This window comes from Protopterus annectens, chromosome 3.part0 (genome assembly GCF_019279795.1).
Source record: "Protopterus annectens isolate FY-2018-M chromosome 3.part0, PAN1.0, whole genome shotgun sequence".
NCBI lineage: Eukaryota > Metazoa > Chordata > Ceratodontiformes > Protopteridae > Protopterus > Protopterus annectens.
Window position 1 is genome coordinate 1,038,295,026 of NC_056731.1, and position 23,235 is coordinate 1,038,318,260.

The window sequence follows — 23,235 nt, forward strand, 5'->3', positions numbered from 1 at the left end:
AGTCTCCTCTAATATTAAAACTTTATTTTATACAGGATGACATCACATACATCTGGTCATCTGACTTTTAGTTCCTGCACTGTCACCAACACTAGAAACTACGAGGATTTTAGCACCTACATGTCAATAATACACACATAAGAGCATTGCTCAGATCTGGTGCAGCTGCTGAAAGTCATAAAAACATAAAACACTTCCCTTCTGCTTACAGGAGCTAATAAAACATACTTTTTACAGACAATGTGTCTCTGGTTTAATTCAAAACTATGGGATAACATCTTTATAGCCTAGGCCCATTATTTCTCAAACTCAGGTGGATTGGGATTATCCTCTTTTCTTCCAGTATCATCTGTTACAACATATACATTTAAACAGTTACAATAATGCATGTACATTTCTTTTCTTTCCAGCAGGGCACACTGTTGATACATTTTAACACAATCAACTTTACAAATACATTTTTAAACACAAGCATCTGTACAAATCAGTTTGATACACAAATCACATATAAATCTTTACAAAACTCCAGCTAGCTATGCTGACATATGTTACACATCCACTGCCCTACGTCTCCTGGCATGGCTGGCAGTACCTCCTATCACCACAGTGACCATTCTGAATTTGTAAAATTTTACTATGCTTCAGTTTTGTGTGTATTGTAGGCTTAAATGTATTGTGACATAGAGATAAGTATGATGAAGAAGCACAAACAACAAACAGATAAATCTTTATTGTCTTTGAGTGACAAAAGAATGACACTGAAAGCTGAAGATGAAGAAGAAGAAGAAGAGCAATCTAATGGAAGTATGAAAAAGATTAAACAAAGTTTGTAGATTTGCCAGACTGAGTGGTAACAAAAGCATATCAGGGCAGCACAAATAATCTTACATGTGACTGAATATCAGCCAGTCAGTGGAAAATTAAAAAAGCACCAGGGATGATAGCATAAATGATGTGGCTAATTCATAGGTACTGTACTACTGATCTTAATAAATAAGTATATGCAATAGTATTGGTAAGTAATGCTAATGGTATGGAGCCAGCTGGGCTAGATTCACTGACAAACAAGTGATACTGACAGAAACACTTGACTAAAGTTAACATCTAGCTCTTAAGTTAGACAGATTGCAAGCTTCATGCAGTCATGTTTTTCAGAAGAGTCAGTGACTAGACAGTTTTGGTGCATAATGCTGAATAACAACAAAAAGAAATGCAGCTGATAATACCCAGACAATACATGTATATAAAAAGTTGTCATGGTCATAGTAACAAAAATAAAACTGATTACAAATTATAAGAGGTAAAACATGAATCACTTTGAAGTATCTGCTCAAAAGAGAAATTTAAGGTTTATAGATGTATTAGAATATTAAGAGTCTACCCAGGTCTTGAACATTTAATAGTAAAGACCTTATCAGTACTACTAGATTGCTTCCAGTTATTAATATTCAAGAAGTAAATCCAGTGTTCAAATCTCAAATGTGTTATAGTGTTTTGTAAGAAAGCAAATACAGAATATTAATCCTGCAGTATTGGTAGGATTTTGTCTCTGCAGCAAAGAGATAATGGCTGAGCTTTAGAAAGAACAATCCATAGTCACATTAAGGTCCTACCACAGGTAGGTCAGTTGATACTATCATAGAAAAAGGAATTTTGCGTCAGCTTTAGCCAAAATAAAAAGACCATGGGGGGGGGGTCTTAATAAAGCCTACATGGACTTTTTTCAATGTAGGCATCATGGCACACTGCTTACACAAAAGTAAGTAGGTTTGTGATCCAGTAAACAGAGCTGGGTGGCACGCATGTGCCAACATGGAAGTATCCATTTTATGCAAATCACATCATAAGCAGGTGAATTGCATGCAAAGGAGGGAGGTAAAGCAATCCAGCAAGCAGACAGGTAGTCCTGCAGACCCCGTGTTGGTGTCCATAGTGTGCACAGAAATATTCTGTGTACAGGATCTTAAACAGACAACAGGAGCTCTAAAAGTGTAGGTAGATGGGCAGAAATATCATAGCAGACAGAGATATGTGCAAAGTTATCCACTGTGTGTCCAAAACCATATGGGAAATAATTTAAAATAATTTTATTTTTTTTTAATGATGTGGGTATGTTTCTGTGGTGCACCACAGTGCACAAACATGCTTTTATGAAATAAATAAATAAATACATAAATACATTAATAAATAAATAAATAAATAAAAAAGAGTGCAAAAACAAATTTGTTAGTATGTAACAGTAATGTATTATAGGACCCTGTGTGGAGTATCTGCAATGGTGGACTGGTGCTGCTGATAATGAGGCAGGGCCTGGAAATGTGTAGTTTCCAGGTTGTGTGCCCAGATCCCTATGCAAATGAGGTGGGGTTACTGAATAGTACAAATGGGTACCCTTGCCCAAAGATGCAATTCGTGTAGGCACAGAACCATGTTGCTGTCCAGAGAAGAGGTAGCTGACAGCAAGGGGGGGGGTGTCTGAGGATTTGTAAGCTCATTGGAGCTCAGCAGCACCTGTTTGCATGGCATAGCGCTCTGCTGAGCAGAAGGTGTGTATACAGTTTCTGCTAAGGTTTGTTTACCTTCAGGGTGTGGGTTTCTGCATGTTTGCATGGAGCACTGCTGTGCTGAGTATGACCTTTCATGGTGATGTGTGCAGTGAGTGCTCAGTATTGTTTACCTTCTCAGTGCGTGTTTGCGTGGTGCACCACAGTGCTGAGTGAGGAAGACTATCCAAAAAAAATTTAAAAATTGGCCGAGAAAGGCAATGGTATATTAATTACTGCTGGCCCCTGTTTCACTTAAACTTTGACCATTAACAGTCTGTAATGATGTACTTGGCAGGTGGAAAGCATCATTGGTAGCTAACCACACATGCGGCACCTACAGCAGAGCACTATAAAGGTTGCATACACCCTACAATCTGATTTCACCCCCATATTCTTGTTATGGGACAAGACCAGCTTATTAAAATGTATATTCATTTTAGTTTATTAATGATGCTATAATATGATTGTTAAAAAGCAAATACAATTTGTATGTAGGGCTGGGAAAAATGCAGCTTCATAAGCTACAGTATTGCTGTCTTTTAAAGTGCATTCTTTTAATATGTAATAAGAGAGAATAGTACGTGTTGCATGAAGTGAGGCATGTAGTTATAACAAAAAGGAATTTGTTAGCCTGACTCCTCCATGCTAAGAGTGTGTTGTTGCTAGAGCAGGTTTGAAACATCCAAGGTCAGAAACAAGACCCTTTGGAAGCAGGTGAATCATGTATAGGAAGGTGTTCACATGAAGTCTAAGGTGAAAATCACGAGGGATGAGGACATTTGCAAAGTTTTCTATAGGACGCCGTCATTATAACGTCATAAAACTGCATGAGCAGTTTGATAAGAAAATGTATAAAATTACAGTTTTTGTATGTAAATTGAGAATGATTCATCAAGAATTATGAAGACTAACTCCCAGCGCTGTAAAAATAAAATTTCTGTTTGCACATCTTGAAGTGTTGTTCCTGACAAGAGGCATATAAGTTAAATTCTTAATGTTATTTATTTATGACAATAAAAATTTGATGCCGTTCTCTGGATCTGAACTTTGATATTGCTGCAGGGCAGTTCTGGAATAGGACCCATCACAGATTTTCTGTGAATTCCACACTGCTTTGTATGGAATAGTCAGAGACTCAGATATGCAGCTATTCAGGGTGTGCAAACATACTAGCCTTGGCAGGGAAATTGTTTTGTAAGGGAAAAGGGTTGGTTTGTGTTTTTTTTTTCTTTCTCTCTGTTAGACAATTTTAGCAAAATGTAGAATAAGTGCATGACTGTGTTTGTAGAATAAGTGCGTAACTGTGTTTGTAGTATAAGTGCATGACTGTGTGTTTGTTTGACAGAGTGGTTGTAAGATATACAAGTAATAGTGGGAGGACCCCACTGTAAATGAGTATAGTAAATGTATGTGCACATACAGTAAAGGACAAATTAACACAATGAGGTGGCTTGTGTCAAGGGCAGTACCCTCAGGATTAAAAGATAAGAAGTTAAAAGTTTTTATTCGATCAATGTATGAATGTATGAGAGAAAGAAAAGAAAAAGTTAAAAGATAAAAATAAATTTAAAACAAGTTCATGAGCCCACCACATGACTGGGATGTAGACTATAGAACAAGTTCATGAGCCCATAGCATGACTGGGACGTAGACTATATACTGTTAAAACAAATTCATGAGATTACCGCATGATAGGATGGAGAGGTATGCATTGTTAAAATAAATTCATGAGCCCAAAAGTACTCTGGCACTTAACAGTGTGACTGTGTGAAAGTACCATCAGAAGGTCTGGAACAAACTGAGGATGGCCAAAAAGAAGAAACTTCTGAAGAGGATGGTAATCCTCCAGTAGCTACTGCACCCCCACCCCCATGTGCACCAGTATGGGTACCTCCTGTATAAGACTGTTGTTTCTCAGACTCCTACCTTTTGGTCTACTGTCCATTAGACCCCAAGTTCATGTGATACTGGTACATCTCAGATTGATTCCCCTGTTCAGTATTCATCTTTTGAATAGGCATCTGCTAGCGAGGGGAGTTATTATTCCTATCCTTCTCAGATAGCTTCTACTTTCCCAACAGGGGCATTAGTATTTGACACTCCTGTATCTTACAATATACGCTCACATGACAGAGTACAACAAAAAGAGATTACAACCTCTGGAGGGTATCTATTGGCACATCTCAGGGACATTTTGAGGGCTAACAATAGGGAACTTGTTCATCGCCCTTGAACCCCTGCTGATTTGCATACTATGTCTAAAAATTTTCCAAATATTAGAGAAGATCCATTAAAATTCAAAGAAGAATTAAAAACTATAATAAAATGTTACAATCCTACTTTGACAGATTTAAATTGACTACTGAGGGTAGTTACTTCAAATAAAATAAGAAAGCAGTTACTGGAAAAGGCTGAAATAACAGATTTCACTGTCATAGGAAATGCATTAATAGATAAACGAACAGCATTGTTAAACAAGATTACAGATGTGTGTCAAGTTAGCACTGACTGGTCTAAAATGCAGGCATGTAAACAAAATAAAGGGGAAGCCCCTGTGGACTATTTGAGTCACCTTAAAACAGTATTTGCTAGACATTCAGGAATACCAGACCCAGAAGAGTAACCTAAGCCAGCTATTGCAGCAGCCTTTGTGCAGGGTCTGCAAACCCCTGTACAAAATCAAATAAAGCAAGTGCTTATAGACTGGCAAGGAAAGGGCTTAGAGTCTTTATTAAGTGCTGCAAATCACTGTACAGAGTATCAGGAAGAACGAAGGAAGGATACTGAGGATAAGCTGTTAACTTTAAACATCAGGCAGCTGGAAAACCCAAGGGGTCAAGGCAGAAGCAGGGAAAGGGGAAGAGGAATGCTAGAGGATTTAGCAAAAGTGATGGTCAAGGGGAACAAGGTGCAGCTGGTTGGCAACAATGAGCTGGCAGTGCCTCTCCAGTTTCATCTGACACATCTTACTTCAATTGTGGAGAAGCAGGACATTGGAGAGGGGAGTGCCCACACATGCAAATGCAAAGTGTCCAAGATACTTGGACTGAGTGGCAACCAAATTATAATAATGCAGTTTTTCCTCCACCATCTCCTCAGAGTGGAAGGAGTCAAGAAGCTCCATACTGACTAGGTCAAGGAAATAATACAGAAGTGAACCTTAACCCACTACGGCCAATAGATCAAAGTGGACCCTACGTTAAGATGAAAATAAATTCAAAGAAAACCCCATTTCTGGTGGACACTGGAGCTACTAGGCCAGTGCTAAAAATTACTTCAGATAGTCAAATACCAGTATCAGAAAATAACGTAAAGGCAGTTGGAGTAACAAATATTACCTTTATGTATCCTGTTTCAGAACCCATCCCCATTTCTTTAGGTCTGATTGAAGAAAAGCATTATTTTCTTCTGAGTACTACTGCACCAGTAACCCTAGTAGGAAGAGATCTGTTATGTAAGCTGGGTTGTACTATTTACTGTACCCCAGAAGGGATGTATCTAAATGTTCCAACAGAATCAGAGGGGGCAGTACTGGCAGGTTTAGCAGAAGCTGAGGAACAGCCTGCTGAAAGCATATAGACAGATGGAAAGTTACTACAACAGGTACCTGCCAACTTGTGAGCTAAGCATGCAAATGAAGTAGGTATACTGAAATCAGCAGAACCAGTAAAAATAAAATGAAATCCTTCAAAAACTCTACCCAGAGTTCCACAATATCCTCTAAAGCCAGAAGCAGAGCAGGGAATCAAACCTGTAATTCAGTCTCTAATACATCAAGGAATAATAATACTAGCTAAACGCCCTTGTAATACTCCTATTTTTCCAGTGAAAAAGACAGAAAAGGATACTTATAGATTTGTACAAGACTTAAGGGCTTTAAATAATGCAGTACTACCTACTTTTCCTGTTGTTCTAAATCCAGCAGCAATACTGAGTTGCATACCACCTACAGCTAGTTACTTTTCTGTGATAGATTTATGTTCAGCATTCTTTTGTATACCTATTCACCCTGACAGTCAGTTTCTGCTTGCTTTCACTTTATCAGGGGCAGTAATATACATGGACATGGTTGCCACAAGGATATACTGAATCTCCTTCATTATTTTCTCAAATTCTAAAACATATTTGGAGAATATGACATTTCTGGGTGGGTTTGTGTTAATACAGTATGTAGATCATTTACTAATAGCATCAAACTCCTTTCAGCAATGTCAGCAGAATACCTTGCATCTTCTGACTATCCTTGCAAAAAAGAGACACAAAGTGTCTAGAAAAAAACTACAATTGTGGGCATCTCAGGTGCGTTATCTTGGTCATTTAATATCCCAGGGTAACAGGCAAGTGTTATCATCTCATATTGATGCAATATCTAAGGCCCCACATCCGACTACTAGTCAGAGTCAGCTAAGGTCTTTCCTAGGTATGACAGAATACTAGACAGTGGATCCCTAACTATGCAGAAATTGCCAAACCTTTGACAAATCTTTTAAAGCAGGATACACCAGAGTCTCTCCTTTGGAATAGTGAAGAGGAAAATTTATTTCAGAACTTAAAGCAAGCTTTAGCTACTGCCCCAGCTTTAGGGTTACCTGACTATGATGAGACATTTATTTTATTTTGTCATGAAAGAAATGGATTTGCACAAGGAGTACTTGCACAAAAACATGGGGACAGCTATCGTCCATTGGCTTATAACAGCACAGCACTTGACTCTATTGCAAAAGGTTTTCCACCTTGTTTAAGGGCAGTTGCCGTTGCTGCCATTCTAGTTAATCTGGCACAATTGTTGGTGCTTGGGCATAATCTCACAGTAACTGTCCCACATTCTGTATCATCTCTTTTGCTTAAAATGAAAACTCAACCACTCTCGATTGTACGTCTAACTAAATATGAACTTAGACTTCTTTCTAATCCATCTATTTCTCTGATCTGTCCTGTTCTAAATCCTGCATCTCTGTTGCTACTGCCAAGGATAGTGAAGAGTATGCTTGTGTGTTTGTAACTATTTGCTTTCTCCAAGGGAGGACTTAAAGGACACTCCTATACCCAATGCTGACATGCATCTGTTTGTGTGAATGGTTCCTGTGGAAGAGATCAAACAGAAAAGTTGATCTCAGGAATAGCAGTCTGCACCGAGGAAACAATATTGTTGCAATAAAGTTTAGAGGGTGTTTACTCTGTACAAATAGCTGAGCTAGTGGCTTTGCAAAAAGCCTGTGAGTTAGCCAAAGACAAGGTGGCTAATATTTTTACAGACAGCCATTATGCTTTTGGGGTGGTACATGACTTTGGGCAACTTTGGAGAGAGAGAGGGTTTTTAACCTCTTCAGGAAATCAAATTAAAAATTCAGGGTACATAAAATCATTGTTAGATGCACTTTTGTTACCTAAAACACTGTCTGTAATCAAATGTTGTGCACATCAAAAGGGTTTAAACATTGTTACAAAAGGTAACAACTTATCAGACCAAGCTGCTAAACAAGCGGTAGTAAATTGTTGTAAACATCTTTGTATGCTGACAGCAACAAACTGCAACAGTAATGATGTGTTTGATTTTGCAAAATTGTCAGCCTTTCAAGCTGAAGCAACACAGGGAAAAGTTCTGAGGTGGCACAAAAATGGATGTAGAAAATCCTCTGATGGCATTTGTCAACATCCGGATGGCCGACTGGTGGTGCCTGCCTCTTTGCTACCTTACTTAATAAGGGCATATCATCTACCAGCCATACAGGTAAGACAGCTTTATTTAATCAAATTACCCAAAGTTGGTATGCCCCTCATGTCTCCTCTTTGATACTTCAGTATGTACAAAATTGTAGTATTTGTTTGGAATATAACATAAGCAAACATGCCAACAACATACCTGCATGTTTACCTCCACCCTGGGGACCTTTTGTTAATATACAGCTGGATTTCATCCAGATTCCTAAGACTAATAATTTACAATTTATTTTGGTGGTAGTGTGTGTGTTCTCAGTATGGGTGAAAGCTTACCCATGTCGCAAAGCTGATGCAGTCACAGTTATTAAAAAATTATCTGATTATATACCGAGATTCAGTATACCCAGCATTGTTAACAGTAACCAGGGAACTAATTTTAATAATAATCTGTTTAAAGAGTTATGCAAAGCTTTTAATACTAAATCAAGTCTTCACTGTCCCAAACATCCCCAGTCATCTAGATTAGTAAAAAGGGTAAACAGGACCCTTAAAAATAAAATTTTGGAAATTTGTGCTAAAACCCACTTAAAGTGGCCCGAAGCCCTTCCCTTAGCATTAATGAGTATGATGGCCTCACTAAATGCCACCAGGAAATGAAGTCCATATGAGATATTAATGGGGAGACCCATGGCCCTTCCAGCTACCCCTCCAGTGAGAAATGCCTATTTAACTTTGTCAGATGATGCTATGATTTCTTATTGCAGGAGACTCCTCAAAATTTTACAGCAATATCATCGAACAGTAAGAGCAGCATTACCAAAGCCTCCTGACCAACCCTGTTGTCAACTACAACTGGGTAACTGGGTATATGTAAAAGATTTTCAGAGGAAAAACTGCCTGAGCCCAAAGTGAAAGGGGCCTTTCCAGGTCCTGCTCACCACTTTAACTGCAGTTCGCTGTGCAGGACTACCAACGTGGATCCATTTGTCTCATTGCAAAAAGACCTGTCATGTAGGGACCCCAGACAAATCATAACAACCAACAGAGGGAGATTGAGGTGTGACAGATAAATCATCTGCCCAATGAGAAGGTCAAATTCAATAGCAGTCCATGATGAATCCAGTGACAACAGGTACTTTCTGCTGTTCCCTTCTATAAACTGGTTGAGAGAAAGCAGTATCTTGCTGGTCCTTCGGCAATATGCCAAAAATCTAAACAAAACAAACTGCTGGATATGTTCACATATACCTCATCATTCCAAGGCAGGGATTCCCATGATTCCCAGCCCTGCATCATAGGTGTCATTTGAAAAGGACCTTAATGACATCAGCTTAACCTGGCATAATGTAACTGATTTTTCAAAGGTTGCGTCTCTTCAACTTGCAACCTCACATCATGGAGACACATGTTATGCCAGAAATGGGACTGTACCAGTAGGAAAAAGCAAATGTAATGACACCAGGCATGAAGGTTTGTTAGACTCTTTGCACTTAAAAAGCTATGACTGGGGGCATGGCATGGGCATAGTAAGTGACCGTTAGTACATCTGTGGTGACCGTGCCTACCCCTGGTTGCTTACAGACTGGTCTGAATGTTGCTTTGTAGGCTATATTATTCCTGCTATTCAACATTTCAAACACCCACCAGCAGTAGACTGAAAAATAAGTGAGCAATCCACTGGACTGAGCAAGTATTATCAATTTTTAATCCTGGCTATGGAGTGCAAAAAACAATGATTGAAATCACCATACTTGCCCAAATTCTACAGGAGGTGGTCAACAAAACTTCACATCACATGAGAATGGCAAACTGAAAAATGACTGAAATGCGAACTGTGGCATTACAGAATCAAATGACACTTAATATAATGCTTGCTGCAAAAGGGGGGTCATGTGCCCTCATAGGGAGCCATTGCTGTTCATATATTAGTGACTATCATGATAAAAAGAAAACACTGGCAAACTTCACGGAACAAAGGGCCAAAGAGTTGGACAGCACATCCAAAAATTGGACACTTTTGGATGGTTGGGCAGTATTTTTGGTAACCTGGGAACTAGCATAATCCAAAGTATTGTCATTGTACTTTTTATTATATCTGTAATCATTTTAGCATTTTCTATTCTAAAGGCTATAATTACAATATGTTTAACCTCACCTGCACATGAATTACCACTGCATGCACAAATCAATGACAGTTCTGTTTTGACAGAAAATAATGACTACTATGATGCTGAGGTGTATTTTATCAAGTTAAGAAAAATAAAAATATAATTATATGTATGGTATGACACTGATAGTGTCAGAGGGGGAAAACTGTTATGGGACAAGACCAGCTTATTAAAATATATATTAATTTCAGTTTTATTAATGATGCTATAATATGATTGTTAAAAAGCAAATATAATTTGTATGTAGGGCTGGGAAAAAAAACAGCTTCATAAACCACAGTATTGCTGTCTTTTAAACTGCATTTTTAGTATGTAATAAGACAGAATAGTACATGTTGCATGAAGTAAGGCATGTAGTTATTACAAAAAGGAATTTGTTAGCCTGACTCCTCTAGGCTAGGAGTGCGTTGTTGCTAGAACAGGTTTGAAACATCCAAGGTCAGAAACAAGACCCATTGGAAGCAGATGAATCATGTATAGGAAGGTGTTCACATGAAGTCTAAGGTGAAAATCACGAGGGATGAGGACAGTTGCAAAGTTTTCTATAGGGCGCAGTCATTATATTGTCATAAAACTGCATGAGCAGTTTGATAAGAAAATGTATAAAATTACAGTTGTTGTATGTCAAGTGAGAATGCTTCATCAAGAATTATGAAGACTAACTCCCAGCGCTGTAAATATAAAATTTCTGTTTGCACATCCTGAAGTGTTGTTCCTGACTACAGGCATATAAGGTAAATTCTTAATGTTATTTATTTATGACTATAACACTCTGCACCATTGGAGTACAGACTTGTGACTTTTAACTGAAGGAATGCTAGGGGCTGCTGCAGATCTGCTACATCTGTATGTGCTAGATGCCGAGGTCAGTGCTGCTGCTACTGTAGCTGACAATAGGCATAGACTGGGAAGGAGAAGTGTGTTCAGGCCCAGGATAATGTTCCAAGAGATATATGAGTTGGAGACTGTAGACCATTAAAGGGTGGACAGAGACATGCTACAACAACTCACTGAGCTCTATCATTCTCAATTCAGAGCCATTGTAGGAGGGATTAACAGGAATAGAGCTAAGATGTGAGTGAAAATCAGGGACAGTTGAGAGGCATGCATGTAGGTGTAGGACAGCAGAGTATCACTGACATGTCATCACCATAGATCTAAGACAGGCTTACTGCTGTAATCCCTGTTCCCCATACCGGCATCCTCCCGTCTGCACCATGTTACATGGAGAAATGTATTACATACCTGGTGGAGTGCAGTACTCCTTTGTTGAACTTTGCTTCTGGAAATCTTTTGAAAATATGATTTCTGTGTGAGTGAAGTCTCATACAGACCTGTCCCACATAACCAGCTGGCTGCCTTTTTAAGGTACTGCTCATTAGCAGGTAATTGCCTCTGCACCAATCCGTGGAACAGATTTGCTAATTTCAACCAAAACAGCTGAACTGTACTATTATTAGCCAATGACATGCCATCAGAGAGCAATATATAAGGCCTTCATGTGGATCTGGGCCCCTTTCTTAGCTGTTAAGATGGACATTATTGAGGTGTGGAGACTACAACATCACAGAGGGTTCATAGGTTCATAGGTTCATAGGTTTAGGTAGGTACCATAACTGTCAACTGTAGAGATTTATAAAATATATCCTTACTTTCATCTCATATGTGTGGTCAGTGTACCAAAACATTGTGGTCATCTGGCAGGTCACTGGCACACATTGTGGGTTGAGGTCACTGGCACACATTGTGGGTTGAGGTCAGTAATGAAAGACAGACATATGAGTGTCAGACTACATAACCATCAGAATATGCCTGTTAATGCAATAGCTGTTATTCTATCAACTTACTATCTTTGTAGGAACAAACTGTTAAACATGTCCCCCGTGTCTGGGCCTTTGATCCCCTTTACGTATGGCTGTGTCCAGATTTCTTATTCTATGGGGTTGGGAGATATAGTAGGTCTATAGCAGCTACCTTTACATACAGCTGTGTGTGCTACAGGCTGCAGCCTAGACACATGGTGGGGGGGGTGAACACTTTGGAGGACAACAAGCTGCACGTGTAAGTGTGGCAGGTGCATCAGCCCTCTCATTACTGCAGACCCAGGGTAAGGGTAGACTTTACAGTCAAATCGAGGCATGTGATAAGCTGTGTCTATTTTGCAACAGTGCCAATAACAGAGTAGTAGGCGACATATAGTTAGGCTATACCTATATGTACAAGCAAAATGGACAGAGTACTGAGTTCACTCTAACAACGACACAAAAGTACCAAAATAGTAAAATAAAGAAGTTGCAGAGTTCCACAACAGATTTACCTTTTATTTATACATAAAAAAAGAGTAAGCGCTTTCGCAATCTACCCAGATCGCTTCTTCAGACTGTATTACAATGTCATCTTATCTAATCAAGCATTTTAAACCTTCAATCATTAACACATTACAGTTACTTAATCACAATTACCTAATTAAAACATGGGAGTGGTTCCCTTTCAATAAAAACTTTTTAAAAATCCAAAACTTCTTACTTTGTCATTCTTTTGTATCAGCTTAGATCTAAACAAATTACTTATAAAAAAACAGCTCAGTATATATGATACAATAGAAACATAAAATGTTAATAAAAAATATTAGCCAAACATTACCTATGAAAATGCATGTATATACATGTGCATATTATTATAATATAGGCCTAACTAAGCGAGATCACAACCATTTGGCAGACAAAATTCTTAATTTCATTTAATATACTTGAATTCATTATAAATATAGACATAAAGCAAAGGCAACATATTATATACTAAGACATGGATATACTTAAATGTCATATTAAAAACATAAATAAACATTTAGTGCTTCAAATGTCGTGCTTTAAGGAAGGGTTTAATTGATACATATATACTGAGCTGTTTTTTATAAGTAATTTGTTTAGATATAAGCTGATACAAAAGAATGGCAAAGTAAGAACTTTTGGATTTTTAAAAAGTTTTTATTGAAAGGGAACCACTCCCATGTTTTAATTAGGTAATTGTGATTAATTAACTGCAATGTGTTAATGACTGAAGGTATAAATGCTTGGTTAGATAAGATGACATTGTAATACAGTCTGAAGAAGCGATCTGGGTAGATTGCAAAAGCGCTTACTCTTTTTTTGTATAAATAAAAGGTAAATCTGTTGTGGAACTATGCAACTTCTTTATTTTACTATACCTATATGTGCAGTGTTCCTCTCTGCAGGTCTTTGACTGGCAAACCTGGATAGCAGTTCATTAATTAGCAGTAAGCTGTGCAGATAAAGACTGCATGACTCTGTCATTATTTGCTGTCTTCATAATAATGTACTTGAACTGCAATGCAAGACTGGATTTGTACCCAGGACTGTGTGCGGCAAAATGTACTACATGCAAGGCATTTAGTAGACTGAGCTACTGAGTCACTGCTGCAGCAGGTGCATTTACAAGGTATATGTGCAGACATTCAGGCTGTGACACACATTGTCTGCATCCATCAGTATGTGCATGGCTTTCTATGGCTGTATTTCTGCACCAGGGTCAAAATTGAACATGTTCTTTGCCGTTGATGTCTTTCTACATCTTGCTGATACAAGAGCACATTTACCTGCTCTCACAGGCCTCACTTAAATTCACTTTTATGTCTTTGGCTCTCTATTGGTGTCTTATTAAACCAGAGTTCAAGGTATACTCCCATCTTTCCCATTAATTTTTAATTCCAGTTTGCGTGGTGCGTTGCTGCGCCCAGCTCTGCTGAGACACGTCTAATGACTGTAAATGACATTTACTATGTTTTGATAAAAACACCTGTTTTAATTAAGATCTGTGCAGTGTGCTGGGTTAATGCAGTGTGCTGCAGATGTGGTGGGCTAAATGTAGCAGAGGTGTTTATTTTGTACAGGTGGATTACAATGTTATAAACACATACACTCATAAGAGGTCTGTTTAGCTGAGCTAAGCGAAGCTGCATAATGTGGGGGTGACACGCAGCTCCACACTAAAAACAATATAAAGAAAAAAGGGAGATAGGAAAGTGGTGAAATGGGGGCAAACAGGGGGAAAAACATAATGAAAGGCAGGTTGGGATGTGCAAGAAGGGTGTAGGAAAGAACCATAGCTATCAATTTCTTGTAGAGCAGCATCTGTGCACTTTGACAGATTTTGTAGATGAATTTGAACTCTCAAACCCCAGAGAAAGGTATGAGGACAACATAACTGCATTGTCAAGCCAATTGGACTGAATTACTTGTGTCCAGTAGACACCTGTGTAAAATGGAGAGGTATGTATGGGGCAATATTTTTTTTGGGGGGGTAGGTGCCTATTTTTTTTTTATTAAGATGAGAGTGGAATGTTGGGGAAGGGACTTAGATATGTGTGTGGAGGTAAGTTGGGTAGGAGAGGATGCATTCACAGACAGACAAGACAGACAAGACAGCAGACAGGGGTGATGTGTGACACATGAGGTGGGTGAACACCTTGGATGGGGAGGGTGTTGTGGAATCCAATTTGTATATGCTTCCAGACAGCAGCAGCATGACTCATGTCCCCACCCATGGGGCTGTTGACACTGATCCTTCACTGCCCCAAGGGTGACTGCACTGGAGGCTGGGCACCATGGCAAGGCTTCCCCACCAGGTTGGCCAGCATGCCCTCAATCCAGTGAAGGCAGCTTTCATAGCTACAATGAACAATCCTGTGTACCATGACTGGTAGTCGATCCTGTGTGACAATGGCCCCTCTGCCTTGCACCCAGGGGGAGGCCAGGCCCTGTCCCCTGAGGCAGTCCCACCTGGCACCACAGGTGGTGCAGGGACAGCGGAGGGTGCACCACCAGTCTGGGTCCCAGACGTGCTGGGATCCAGTGTCATGGCCAGTTAAGGAAGGGTAGGCAGATCAGCCAGAACTGGCCTACCTTGACATGCTGTGGTAATGGAGTTATAGCAATAGGTATAGGTTAGTTGTGAACAAATCATTGTTAGCAATAACAACATGGCAGAACATTGGAAATAACCCAATTATATATCAATGCGTATTATGTGAAACACAACAATAAATAACAGAACAGTCAGTATGTTAACAGCATGCCAGTAAGAGTTACAGCATAACACCAACAAAATAGGTAATTTAATATGGTATGTTAATATGCAACCATTATAATACATAACACTAATAAAACACATCCCAAAATACAGTTAATGTAACAACATATGTTAATAGTAAACCATAACCAATGAATATTAATAAGAAATAAATGAAGATAAGGGGTGAAGAGAGAGAGAGAGAGAGAGAGAGAGAGAGAGAGAGAGAAACTTCCATTAGTAACATTTTCAGTTATTTCTTTGACAACAGTACTACTGTCTACTCTATGGGTCTGTATTTTGTTTATGTGTACAGTGACTGCAAGTCTCCTATAACTGATGTAGCATGTACTTACCTCTCAAGCTATTTGGATGGGACACTATGGGCCAAGCAGTAGCAACTGCAGGTACACAACAACACAGAGCACTTGCACATCATGTAGACCTATATAACTACCAAGGTATTTTGTGGGCTTATTTGGTGATACTTTGCAATCTAGGTAATCATTTCCATCGTAATCCTGTGACAGATGGATTACTCACTACTAATTACATAATGTGAAACTGTGATACTTGAGAAACATGTATGTGTACAGTACAGACAATAAACAGCTATTATGCCTTGGTTGTCAGGCATGTGAATAGGACCCAATAGCAGTGACTGCAGGGGACATCTGCATAGAATGTATTAACTGACTGCATCAACTTTTAACAGGCATTCCAGGCATACAGCCATACTGAGTTTACACATTTTACTTCTGACTGAACATTGCTGATGAACACATTCTTGCTAGTGATTTTAACAGTCTGTACTCATCCCTTATTAGACCCATTATAGAATACAATGCCCTGTTTGGTATGTAACTCTAAAGACATCTGCAACAACTGGAAAGGCCACAGAAATACCTCACTAAAAGAATCACTGGCCTAAAGCAGATGCCCTATGCTGACCATCTAAAAAAAAAAACTCCAGCTATACTCTGTCACATATTGTCTAGTGAGAGGTGATCTCTGCTTAACATACAAGGCCATATCAAACCCAGAGCTGTTGGACATGCTACACTTAGAGAAATCCCAATCCCTCAGACCCACATGCTCCAGGGATCTAGACCTTGTCATCACAATGAGCAAAACATGCTGGAGGGATCGGTTTCTGACCCAGAGACTCCCCAGACACTGGAATAGACTGCCCATACATGTAAAGCAGAGCGCCTCTTTGGCCCTCTTCAAAAGGAACCTTGACAATTGGATGGGAGATAGGAAATTCACCTCGGGGATCATGTCAGTCACCCTGCTAGTCAGGAATCCAGGGAAGTAAATACTGTGGGCAGAAATAGCCAGGGAATTGTTATGGCTAGGCTTGTATAGGCGCTAGGGCTGATAGCCTAGTAACAACCTATGAACCTATGACATCACACAATATCTACTCATAATATGGGTTACCTCACCCATTTACCTAACGTTCCTGTAGAGAGAGAAATTGTGAGCATTATGTGACTGCTACTGTAATATTCACTGGTACATACCACTGGATTCAAACCCTGGACTGTGTGTGGCAAAATGCACTGTATATAGACCATTTAAAAAAACTGAGCTACGAAGACACTGCAGATTACTGAGTGACTGATATTTGCATAGAGCTTACCTGAAACCAAAATATGACCTGGTAGTACTACTACAGTGTTATACTAGACTGCAGTGACACTAGAACCCACATGCATGAAGTACAAGCATAATCCAGATAGCAGGTAAGCTATATTTCAGTATCATATCTGTGAAGTCAGCAAACAATATCAGCTCATGGAGTGGGCTACCTCACCCATATACCTTTATTACTTGATGTCTGTGGATGACAGAGCACTATGTAACAATATTGGCCTAGAGACAGCCTTGAACAGTACTTATATGAGTTAACCAATACAACTTGCAGCAATTAGATTTGCATTCCACAGCTATTACAGCATTACACCTGACTGCAGCTCCTTACCTTACAGCCTCAATGCATACAGCTCTACTGCAATGGTAACAACAATACAATCCTGATGTATACCATTTTCCTTGGTGTTATTGGTATTGATTCATGTTTTTGTTGAACTACAGTTGGCATGATTCATTTATTACAACACAGCTTTAATTCCACATTTATTGCACTACAAACTTTATTGTATATACTTTAATGCAGTTATTGACATTGTTTCATGTTTTTATTGCAGTACGGTTGGTATTATTAATTTATTGCAATACAGCTCTAATTCCACATTTATTGCACTACAAACTTTACTGTATATACTTTAATGCAGTTATTGGCATTGTTTCATGATTTTATTGCACTACAGTTGGCATTATACAATTATTGCACTACTAACTTTACTGTATATACTTTATTGCAGTTGATGCTTTACTCTTTCTTGCTTATTTCACTACAGTTAGCATAATACATCCATACTTACTACGCTCATGGGGCAACCTGGCAAAGCATCCATCATGCGACTCAACATTGCAAGCCCTCTCAGCTGCAGCTGTTGGGCGAGAAGCACACCATTATGCATACCAGTTTTTAGACATTCAGAGTACATATTGGTAAAAGAGAGGAAAAAGTACTTACATACTTGTGGGGTATTCCCTGCCCTTGCTTCTTGGACCCAGATTTTCAAGAGTCCCTTCTTCCATCTTTTCAGGTCATCATGGTGGTGATAACACTGCTCTGAGCCCTGAAAACAAACCTGCAGCAGCCTGTCATCATGGTTTTGCACAAAGAGCCCAACCATGGTCCTGGACTCTAGAATGCCTCAACACTGCAGCTGAAAGTGCACACCTTCACCACTGCCAGCCATAGTGTACTGTCAGTTGATAGACTCCAAAGGATTCTGCTGTATTCCCTCCTACTGGGTTTAATATAGGCTATTTTCATGCCCTTACATATAATTGGGCAACATTCAAAAAAGTGCTGTGTTGCTTAGCACCTAGCAAACCAGTGCAGCTGAGCTGAGAAGCATGCAAACTGGCAGAACCATAGTCTTAGAGAAGCTTAGCAGCATGAAAACCAGCCAAGCAGAGCTGAGCAGTACACAAACATTGGCAGCCATTATTATCTTTATGTGATGCTTAGCAGGTCTAAGCAGTGCTTAGCAGAGTTCAGCAGGGCCATCTTTTGCAAAAAAAAAATGCTTAATATGTATATCAAACTTTAATACATATTTTCCCTTCCATGTATTCAAAACCTGGGCTTACTGCACATGAAGCCATAACTCTACCTATTTAGCTATGAGGATATTATGAAACCTGGTATATCACACATATACTACTGAGCTACCTATAAGCAGTGCTGAGCACCACTCCACACTGAACAAACATGCTTGGACATGCTTAAACACACCTTTAATTAAATAAATAATTACATCCAGTTTCTATTTTTAGATGTCTGGCAGGTGTCTGCTATCTTATATGTTCATAGGTTCATAGGTAGGTACTAGGCTATCGGCCCAAGGGCCTATGTAAGTCTAGCCAACAAGGTTCCTTGGCTTACACCACTGAAGAAAGTTATTTTCCTGTGCCACTGTTGAGCAGAGACATGGAAGTGATCTCCGGGGTGTATTTCCTATTTCCCATCCACTCATCAAGATTTTTCTTGAAGAGTGCTAATGAAGAACTTTGCTTCACATAGATGGGTAGCCCATTCCAGAGTATGGGAAGTCTCTGTGACAGGAATCTATCCCTCCAGCATGTCCTGTTTATTGTGGTGACAAGGTTTAGGTCCCTAGAGCGTGTAGCTCAGTGGGACTGGGATTTCTTTAGGTGTAGCATGTCCAACAGCTCTGGGTTTGACATAGCTTTATATGTTAGGCAGAGATCACCTTGGAGTAGGCGATATGCTATGGAGTAAAGCTGGAGTATTTTTTTGAGGCGGTCAGTGTAGGGCATTTGGTTAGAGGCCAGTAATCCTCTTCGTGAGGTACTTCTGTGGCCTTTCCAGCTGCTGCAGATGTCTTGTGAGGTACATTCCAAAAGAGGCATTGTACTCTATAATGGGTCTGAGTGTCGAATAGAGGAGAACAATGACCTCTTTTTTCCTGGATGAGAACCCTTTTATGATGAGGTGTGCCATGTAGAAGGACTTCCTGACTACTGTGGTGATGTGACTATGAAAGGAGAGACTACTGTCCACCTTGGTTCCAAGGTCTCTTATCACACATTCGGTGTTAAGTAGATTGCTGCCTATGTGGTAGTTCATGGGTACAGAGTTTTTACCAAAGGGGATGACACTGCACTTTTTGGCTTTGAGCTTGAGGCCATGGCTCTGACACCAGGCATCTGTCTCAGCGAGAACCTTCTGTAGGATGTGCACATCATTTGGGGACTTGACTATGCCTCTTAGTTTGTAGTCATCTGCGAGCTTCGTTAACCAGAGGACTTCTGTGTTAGCCTGTACTTCAGAGAAGTAGATACCAAACAGGAGAGGTCCCAGGATTGAACCCTGTGGTACTCCACTTATCACTGCTTTGAGGTCAGATTTGGAGTCTGCAATTTTTACAGTGTGGATTCTGTCAGTTAGCTTGTTGGCAACCCATCTTTTGATGTAGGGATTTATACCTAGTTTAGTGAGTTTAGCTATAATTCCAGAATGGGGGATGGTGTTGTAAGCCTTGGCGAGGCCAAGATAGACTGTGAGAACCACCTTACCATCATCTACGGCTTTGGTGACTGCCTCAAATAAGTTGATCAGGTTCAGGAGGCATGATCTGCCTTTCACAAACCCGAACTGGGTGGGATCCAGAGTTTGGAGGTTACCAATGTCTTTGTTTGTGAGTTCTATGATGATACGTTCCATGGCCTTGCAGACCAGGCTCATCAGGCTAATAGGTCGATAGTTCCCAGGATCAGTGGTGGCTCCCCCATTTGTAGAGTGGGATAACTGTTGCTGTGCACCATTCAGTGGGCACAAAGCCTGATGCGAGGCTATTATTGAACATGGCGCTTAAGCAGGGAGCCAGTTCATTCTGAAGTTCATGTAAAAAGCAGCCTGAGATGTTGTCCTTTCCCATGGATGCTGTGTTTTTGGCTTTAGAGAGTGCAGCTTTTACCTGCGTAGTTGTGATTACAGGGACTCTGCATTCTTTCTGTATAGATATGGGCTCTTTAGGGGGTGAGAGGGGGTAAAGTTAGCACTGAACCTATCTGCCAGGATGTTGGCAATAACAGTTGGTTCTGTAATTGCCTTTGTGCTGTAACTCGGAGCAGATCTGGGTGTTGCCATTGAGATTCTTGACATAGGTATAGAATGCTTTGTGGTTGTCCTTGGAATTAGTGGCAATTTTGTTTTTGTAGCTAGCGTTGGTCTATCTTATAAGGGATCTCAGCTTCTTACTGAGGCTAACCAGGGAGCTCCTCCATTCATGGGATTTTACTGTCTTTTGCAACAGTTTCTTCGTTCTGTTGTACAGTTTGTTTATGGCAGGGGACCACCAGATTGGCTTCCTTCTTGGTTCTGTTCTGGGGTAGCATGATCCATGCACTCGTATAAGTGCTTATAGAGTGCATTTGTGTAGGATTCAGCAGTTGTAACTGTATTGTCGATCTGCATGGGTGTCATGAAGTTCACCTCTTCTGTCTAGAGAAGCATGAAGTTGGCTTTGGAGAAATGTTTATTGTGGTTTCCTTAATGGGGGGGGTGGGGCGGGATGTGGTTATCAAGGGTGATTCGCTTATGGTCAGATCGGAACAATGAGGAGTTAACTTCAGGTGTGGAACACCGGTCACTCATGTTGGTAATGACTAGGTCTAGGATATTGTTTCCCCTGGTGGGGGTGTGGATAAGTTGATCCAGTGCATTGGAGTTTATGAATTCCAGAAAGTGTTGAGTTAAGAAATTGGTGCACGAGTAGTTTTCCCAGTTAATGGTGGGGTAGTTGAAGTTGCACATTATTAGCGTGTTTGGTTGAACCCTAATATTTTCCAGTACATCAAGAAAAGAGGAGTGGGAATCCTGGGGCATGATGGGGGATCTGTCGCAAGCTACAATTTGGATTGCGGTTTTGCCCAGTGTTCGTTGCACTTGGATAACCTTGGATGCATTATGCTGAGCAACTAGCCTGGAGTTGTGGATATCCTTAATGAATCTGGACACACCTCCACCTTTGGTGTTTATGTCCAGGTTACATGGCCGAAAAGTGTGGTATAAGTTATAGCCTGGTAGTGCAGGGGTGCTATCTGGAGCCTTGAACCAGGTCTCAGTCACTGCATAGATATCGATGTTCTGCACTTTAAGGAGTGCCTTGAGTGAGTGCATTTTGAGATTTAGACTTCTAGCATTGAGCAGCATTACCCTCAGTTTTTTCTTGCCTGTTCCTGTTATGGTGGGTGAATTTGTTATTTGAACCTTACCTAAAAAAGGCACTATAGGGGCAGTAAGAACCTTTGCCAGTATCTGGAATCAGGGGCGACAGGTGCAGGCCATCTATGGCAAAGCATTGTGGTCTGTCGACCATGTCATCCCAAGCAGACAGATACTGGATCCCCTTAGAATGACACCAGAAGCTTAGCCAATTGTTGAAGTCAATCATTTTGTCCTTGTACTGCAGTATCATTCTGGGTGATGGCAGAATGCTACTCAGGGCTAGAGTCATACCTGCCTGGGCTACAAGATCCGAGAGCTCTTCCATGTCTCTTTTCATGTAGTCCAGGGAAGTACATCTCAGATCATTCACACCAACATGAACAATGACAGAGTCATATTTGTACTTGTTGTGGAGTGACCTGAGTGCATGGGTTATGTGGCAGATCATGGCACCCGACAGGCAGCTGACAGTAACCTTCTCCTTGTTTAGCCTGGTGAGTGGGACATCAGTGTGCCTGCCTATAGAGTCACATATGACTAGTGTGTTGGGTATGTTGTTTTGCCTTATTGGCTGTGGTTGAGTGGCACACTGAGTCTGTGGGCTATGTGCCATTTGGGTTGTGTTAAGGCATGGAGGTTGCTTGCGTTTCTGCTTTGGAGGTCTCTGTTGCTTAGGCAGATTATTATTGAGAGCCTCTGCAAATGTTTTTGTGTTACTATGTGTGGATTTTGGTGGTGTAGATTTAGTGAAACTATGTGATGAGTGTTGTGTGGTGCAAATGTTTACCTTCTCATCATGACTGTCAAGTTCAGTCTTGGTTGGAGAGCTTTACTTCCAGTTTGGCTAAATAAGTGCATCTCTCACAGGTTGTAGTGTTGGGTGGTAGAAGGAGAGGGTTGTCTGTGTACATGAGGCAATTTATTTTTTTCTTCATTTTTTTTATTGAGTTTCAATGGTATAAATACAATTTTTAAAAAGAAAAAACAACGTAATATCAAATTTTAACAAAAACTATATACAAGGTCCAAAATAGATACCAAATCTTCAATAACATTACATTTTATCTAATAGTTTTTTAAGCTTTATCCAGGCAATTTGTTTATGAGTCATATTTGAGGAGCATAACATAGCTGTTTGTAATTCCCTACTACAAATAATCTTAGTCAAAGTTATAAATTCCTTGAATGAGAGGTTATTTTTACATTTCCAATTTCTAGTAATAGTTTTTCTTGCTATAGCAAGTAGAGTCCAAAGGAGGTTCATTTGATTCGGTGGGACATACCTTGGCATTGGTGCATTAAAAAGTATCATAGAATCAGAGATCTCACATCTGTCCGACCACAAAGCTTTAATAAAATTTTTAAACTCCATCCAAAATGTGGTTATTGTTGTGCATTCTAAAAACATATGTGCCCAGTCATCATCTATTAGCTCCTC